The sequence below is a fragment of the Poeciliopsis prolifica genome, unplaced genomic scaffold, assembly GCF_027474105.1.
Source record: "Poeciliopsis prolifica strain line A6 unplaced genomic scaffold, Auburn_PproV2 SCAFFOLD050, whole genome shotgun sequence".
Taxonomy (NCBI): Eukaryota; Metazoa; Chordata; class Actinopteri; order Cyprinodontiformes; family Poeciliidae; genus Poeciliopsis; species Poeciliopsis prolifica.
In genome coordinates this window covers 4,211,517-4,218,089 of record NW_026562425.1, presented here as the reverse complement: position 1 = coordinate 4,218,089, position 6,573 = coordinate 4,211,517, and the positions used below count along the sequence as shown (strand labels likewise).

Below are 6,573 nucleotides of genomic sequence, written 5' to 3'. Positions count from 1 at the left end.
GCAACTTTTAGCTTGCATGTTCCTGCTTTGAGAAGCAAATGACTAAAAAGAAACGTTATTTGCTTTTATCTCCCAGACATAGTGGATGTAATAAATGTTTTAAACAATAGTTACTTGTTTTTAGCAGGTTCACCATGCTACAAAATATATTTACTGCAAATATTAATGGCTAAAAGGATGATGCTTGCCAATCAGACCTAACAACAGCATCAACAGATCTGCTGCTGCTGCTATGCTTTGCTTATTCTCATATATTTCTATCAGAACCAGCACAATCTCAGTCAGTTAGAAAACTTCCTGGTTTTAGGAAGTTTTATCTTGTTCAAACCAAGCAGATGTTCTTTTTTGTTTTTGTTTTTTATCTTTATACTGTAGAATAGTCACAACCGTCTCCCTGTCTACCCTCTGATCCTTTCTATCCATTTCAATAGAGGAGGAGGAAATCAGTTAAAACAAGAGCAGGGATAAGATTTACTTGCTTTTCTCTTGTCTCTCTCATTGCCGTCTCATCCCAGATGCTGCCGGTATGTACGACTGAAGCACTGGTTGTCCTTGTGTTTTTGACAGCTCCACCTCCTTTCTGTTCTCATTTACCTCATGTTTGTATCAGCTGCTGCTACCCTCTCACTTCTGTGCTTCATTTATAGTCCATGTACACAAAAACTGACTTCATCCTGTACAGCTTTGAAATATAGAGCCAAAGTGCATTGAAGTGCTTTTGTGTCAGTGGGTTGTCGGATATGTTTTAGGACTAAAACTTGATGTCCTTTCCCGCTCTCCCTCTAGTGGACAAGTTTTAATATTACCCCTGCCATGAGTTGAAGAAATCTTGATGCATCTACCTTTGTGGTGGGAAGAAATTATACATATAATAAGAACAAAAAACTAAATATTTAGGCTTTTGGTGAGAGCTGCCAAGGTCTTGTTTTCTTTTGTTGTGTGGAACATGCTATTTTTTTACATGCTTTTTATTTCTGATGTCAACTATCATTTGCTTTGTTTATTAGTTATTTACAAGTTCAAGTAAAGCAGAAAATCTTTTGTAAATAATTTAAGCTTCTTATGAAGCCAGACTGTATGTGTTGAATGAAGTGTTAAACAGATTTAAACCTAAAATAATCTTCACAGCAAATTAACATTTATTTAAAAAAAGGCAACTTTTTAAATTTATTATTGTCATTGAATTGTTTAAAGTTACTGTAACAGTTTTTCTATAATAGTATAAAATAATATAAAATATGAGAATAAAGGTATAAAGATCTAGAACATTCCTACTGTTGCCAGTCTCAATATGTGTGCTGTCATATTTAGGGTTTTCCAGGGAGATCTTGTTACATCATGTATATTTTATGTTGTCTTAGAGTTGGAAGTTTACATTTTCTGTTTCTGCAGCCCAGATCCAAGGGGAGGTGGAGCGTATATTTGAGCTGGCCCGGAGCATGCAGCTTGTCATTTTGGATGCAGACACAATTAATCATCCACTGCAAGTGTCCAAGACTTCGCTTGCTCCAATTCTTGTTTATGTGAAGATATCTTCACCAAAAGTAGGTTTCATCAGTCATTCATCCTGATAGAATGCATTTCTCTAAATCTGTACTTTTTGCCCTGTATTGGTCAAAAAAAACTGGATACTTACTTTTTTTTAAAGTTGTGTTCTATTTTGCCTTGTGTAGATGCTGACAAGACTTATCAAGACGAGAGGAAAATCTCAAACCAAACATCTTAACGTCCAACTTGTGGCAGCAGACAAACTGGCCCAGTATCCGCCGGTGAGCGCCATCTGCTGGAAATTGTTAACAACTACAATGTCACTATGATGTCAAGTCATTTTTTAATCCGCAAGTTTGATACGTTGTTAAAATCAATGCTGAGTAGCCTTAACATGCAGTAAAATAACAAATCCTGTTTTTGTGGGATTTTTTTATCAGTCTTAAATCCAGCCTTAATTGACCACCAGTGAAGTTCTACTCATTGCAGTATTAATTTTTCTGGATTTAATTTTTCTAAATAGTTTTTGACACACTACAGCTATAGTTTTCAATAAACTTACTCCTTCATTAAACATCCTAACACAGATTTAATATGCTCTCCAATGCATCCAGGTGTTCATGTTTGTTCTATTTCTTTCTCACCATTTATTGTCTGTAGGAAATGTTTGATGTCATATTAGACGAGAACCAGCTTACTGATGCCTGTGAGCACATCGGATTACCTTGAATCTTACTGGAAAGCAACGCATCCGCCAGAGATGGAGCCTTCAAATGCACTTGTAGCACAGCTGGCTGAGAACACATTGCCTGCCTCTCCAGCAACAGTACCGGTGCATAAAACACAATTTATACAGTGAAAACATACAGAAATATAAAAAATACTATTTTATATCACCTCATTTCATCAAACTTCATCTCATTCATGTGATGTGTACAGATATTTGTTTAAATTTAGAGAAACTAGATTTTTTTAACATTATTTTTGCTTCATCTGTATGTTTCCACCAGTCCACCTAACATTTAATTTCATGTCTTCTCATCCTATTACTATGCAAAGTTGAAGAAGAAATGAAATAGGCCAACAACTGGTGAGTGAAAGTTATTGAAATATAACTGTTATCGTTTTTTAGTTATGGAAAAAATGTGGAACCTCAAATACGTGATTTTATGTAATGTCTGTAATTTGTAGCCTGTTATAGTTAGATGACTGCTTGATCGAAATAATTTTATTTAAGCCTGCCCACATAATGACAGCCATTGTCACCGGAATAGATTATCTCAGTGAGCTGACCAGCGGTTATGTAAACTATTAACAGTGAATGGAAGCAACTGAAATTCTCGGTTTTCTACTCATGTGAGGATTTAACCATAGTTTAAAACGTTTACAAAAGAATGTTTGTTCTTTTAAACAAATCAGAAGAAATCGAGGTCAACGTTTACATTTGAGCTGGAAATAAAAATTATCCATCTTATCATTTTGAAAATTTGTCACCATCTTCCTCACATTGTTTTCATTGTTCACATTGATCTTTCCACATCGTCTCTGTGATTTGGAATTGCAAGTTACTTAATTTTTTTGTGTGTCTAGTTAAATGATATTCATCTGGTCCTTTTCCTTTAAGGATGAGCAGAAGAGTAAGAAGCAGGCTGCCTCCAAGAGGAAGGGTTCACATGAGAACCACCCAGACAAGGAGACCCCACCCGCCCCAGATCAGGAGGACAGAGTTGAAAAAGGCCAAAGAAAGGAAGAAGAGGAGCGACTTCTGAGGACAGAACCAAAAAGATCGCAGCACACCCACCACCATCACCACCACCACCACCACCACCGACGGATGGAACACCACAGCCACGCACAGCACAGCCAAATATCTGGTGACGTGAATGCAAAGTCAGGTAGAGATTACAGCCAGAGGCCTCCAAGGAGACCCCTGTATGAGGAGAGGGAGGACGAGGTGGAGGAGTGGTGGTGGAGGGCGATGAGGAGGAAATACACTACAACCACCGGGGACATAACCATCACCACCACAGTAGCAACCACCACCATCATCACCATCATCACATACGCCATCGTGGCCAGCTGCATGACAGGGAAGGCTACGAGCAGGAGCACAACGAACACAACCGACATCAGAGGCATCACCAGCATATCCCAACACGGACACCATGCAGACCTCTATCTTGTGTAACCGGTTCTGCTTCACTCCACTGTACCAGGCCGACCCAAGTAACCCCTCGACTCTGCGTTGTGTAGATGTTTTTAAAGACCAGGAGTTCTGGGTGAACAGGCAGTTTATTTCCTGAATGAGAACAGATCGGGTTGGAATCAATGCAATGGTTCAGCTTCCCTCAGCACACTACAACAGAGCATCACGTTGACTTTAACTTAGCACAGAAAGTGTTTTACAATATTGACAAAACTAAAAGTGCAAAATTGGTGCCAGGCACACAAATCATAAATAGTAGTTGCACACTATTGATGTAAGTTATTACAAATTATATTTTATGTGTTTCTAACACTTTTCCGTGCTGAGTGCTGAGGAATGAAACTCACCTCTCGTGCAGCTTCCATAGACTGGCACTGATTACAGGGGCCAGCAACATATAACCAGCCACACAGAGAGGAGGCGCTATTTCCCATTGCACTGATAATATATAAAGCAAGTGGGATTCTACAACATAAACTCTGTTACACCTGCGCACAACCATCACAACTACCACCACCACCAGGGCAGAGATCGGGACAGAGACAGATACAAGGACAGGGAGAGCGACAGGGATCGAATCAGAGACAGAGAAGCACGTCAGTGGCACAAAGATTCTTACATGGATGACTGACATGTTTCTACTCCCAAGCTGATGCAGTTTTATGCTTCCCATTTTATAATGCACTCATAGGTGAAACAGTCATTTTTGAATGTACACTATTTTTTCATACTGTTTATTACTCTTTAACACTACAGTGTTCTCTCCACACAGCCTAATTCACTTTATCTTTCACAAAAATAGAAGCAAACTACAAATTCTAATTCATACCATCAAAGGGGGATTTGCTTGTCAAAGTATGTTGCCAAGCAAATTACAACTCTGCAACTTTTCAAGTCTCAATAAAGCATTATTCATGCATTTATAGGAAGCATTTCCAATATTTATTTCAGTTTTTGTAATTTAAAAGCATTGGATTTTACCATATACAGTTACTGACAAAAATTTAACATCTCATGAATTCTTGTAAGAATTGCACATCAGATTTGGAGGAGACAAAGAAAATAAACGATGCCCTGCAGCCTTTATAAAATGAGGGCATAGATGGAACCATTCATTGACTCTCATTGATTAAATGAACACACTTAAATCCTTTTAATTAAAGAAGTACTGAGCCTTACAACAAACAGTAAGGTCACAATAGACCACTCAGCCTTGAACAATAAAGAAAAACAGCAAGAGAGTCTCCTACCTCTATAGGTTCTTGTGCAAGCTCCACTAGATATCCCTGAAATGGTGAGTTGGCTGTTGGGTCCCATTGATTTTGATAGTACAGCTTGGTTATCTGCTCTGAGCTCCATATAAAGCTCCTGGCCTTGGAGGGCAAGCACCGTTTCATTCTTACATTCCCACTTTTGGAGTTCACTTGTTTCATCACAGTTGTACAGGCTCACTTGATTCCCGACACTTTTTCCCTGAACTCCCAGGCATTTATTCACCCTGGGAACCAGCAGTCGATTGCCAGTTGTCCAGCGTATGTCGTCGCACCTGCTGCCAGCTTTAACTAAGCAAAATTCTGTGCCTGTGTTGGTAAGCTGAAATGGTGAATCTGAAAAGAGAAATTGTTCAAAACAGTTCAATGAGTAACTAAAAAAAGTAAAGGAAAAAAAGTCTACAATTCAATAACAGTAGCTGATTAAAAAAATTAATCTGGTGTTAAACTGTTTCAAATGTCCATATGCAATGGTTGAAAACAAAGCTTAGACCCATGCATTTTAACAGAAACTCACAAACATCCTGCTATCAAAAGTGGGAATACTGTACCATTTGACTCCAATGAATGGAAATGTGTAAAAGGAAGCCCCAGGATCACATACAAGCCATGCATTATGAACCTTTAAAATGCCCCAAAGCTGAGCATTTAATCCATATGTTGCCTGCAGAAAATGTAGAAGTGATGTTAAAGATTTCAGAAAAGGGAAGGATTTAGTCACTGACTTATTCCACTGCAACACGTCACTAAATCTCCTTTTCAAGGTTTTCCATAAAGTCAGAATTCTGACAGTTTTGTTTCATACTTATTTATTTTCAATTAAAATCAGATCAACACATTTTCAAGTATGTCAGTGTGATTATTAAAAAAACAACATTTAACCTATTTAATAACTTGAAATAATTTACAACATGTTTATTTGCTAAGATAATCATCCTAAATTTAATGCAGGACTCAACACAACAAAACAAAGCACTGAAATAAATCCAGAAAGGCACATTTTTATAAACTCACCATAAGAGTAAATGTCTTAAGCTTTTCACAATTTCTCTGTTTTTTTAATCTGACGTAAAAAATCCAAAAAAACAGGAAATGAGTCAAACTGCAGTTTAATGTGCACAGCACAATTTAATAGTAAATCAAATCACTTTGCCTTAGGTAACTAAAATCCTTCCTTTTTTGCAAAACTTGCAAAAAGGAAGTCTTCAGAATGCTGACTGTCATTTTTAATTTCTCAAACCCAATTTTTTGATTTCCTCATTTGATTCAGTTAATATTTAAAGTTCACATTCAAGTTCACAAGACACACCTTGTGCATTTAATAGCTCTTACTGAGGTTTAATTTAAAAAACAAACAAAAAATAAATAAATGAAAGACAATGAAGACAATGAAGGAACAAAACAATTTCCATGATTATTTTCAAAGTAAAGCAACTATTCAGATTTTGAGAGGGTACACCGGGATCACCAAAACACTGAAAGTGTTTGTCCAGGTAAAAAGAACTTCTTTGTGATTCATTTCAAGGCTGCCCACTCCTTGCCTCCCTGGGGAGATGCATGATTCAATTCTTTTCATATTTGAAACGTCTTGTTATCCCAGATGATAAA

General features: G+C 37.4%; 1 pseudogene; it reads left to right on the top strand.

Moving 5' to 3' along the window:
* The first annotated feature begins 515 nt into the window (after window positions 1-515).
* On the top strand, window positions 516-3,718 carry LOC129377952 (voltage-dependent L-type calcium channel subunit beta-2-like; annotated as a pseudogene).
* The last annotated feature ends 2,855 nt before the right edge of the window (window positions 3,719-6,573 follow it).